Source organism: Sorghum bicolor, chromosome 7, assembly GCF_000003195.3.
Source record: "Sorghum bicolor cultivar BTx623 chromosome 7, Sorghum_bicolor_NCBIv3, whole genome shotgun sequence".
Taxonomy (NCBI): Eukaryota; Viridiplantae; Streptophyta; class Magnoliopsida; order Poales; family Poaceae; genus Sorghum; species Sorghum bicolor.
Genome location: NC_012876.2, coordinates 20,609,392 through 20,609,958, shown reverse-complemented (window position 1 = coordinate 20,609,958; position 567 = coordinate 20,609,392). Strand labels below are relative to the sequence as shown.

The 567-nt window shown below is 49.0% G+C and overlaps 1 protein-coding gene across 2 annotated transcripts in view; it reads right to left on the bottom strand.

Annotated features, from left to right (window-relative positions):
- The window catches only part of LOC110437057 (formamidopyrimidine-DNA glycosylase-like), a 23,740-nt gene that overhangs the window by 8,475 nt on the left and 14,698 nt on the right, over positions 1-567 (bottom strand). The gene's annotated exons all lie outside the window — the stretch shown is intronic.

Here is a 567-nt window from a genome sequence, read left to right as displayed (position 1 = left end):
TTAAACCCCCCTTTTTCCCCCCCCGGGGCAAAAAGTTTAAAATTTTTTTTTCCCCGGCCCAACCCCCTAAAATTAATTTTTTTCTTAAAGGCCATTTAGGTTTTTCCCAAAAAAAGGGGTCCCCCCTAAAAACCCCTTTTTTTTTTTTTTTTCCGAATTTTCCGGTTAGGATTTTTTTGGTTTTTGGGAATCCCCTTTTTTTTTTTTTTTTTTGGGGTTTTTTCCCCCCAAATTTTCCCCTTTTTTTTTTCCCCCCGGGGGGCCTATTTTTCCCCCTCCCCCTTGGGGGCCCAACCGCCCCCCTTTTTTGATTTTATTGTTTTTTTTCCGGGGGATTTCCCCCTTTTTTTTTCCGGGTTTCTGGGCCCCCCCCCCCCCCTTTTGGGGGGGCCCAAATTTTTTTTAACTTCCCTTCCCCCCCCCCCCCCCCCCCCCCCCCCCCCGCAGTGGTAGCTGGCTGGACGTTCAGACTGGAGCGAAAATCAGTGAAGACGGATGAAGACCCTTGGTGAAGACGTCAGCAAATTGGGATATGGTGGGGACATGGAGGACCCGAACAGCCCCAAT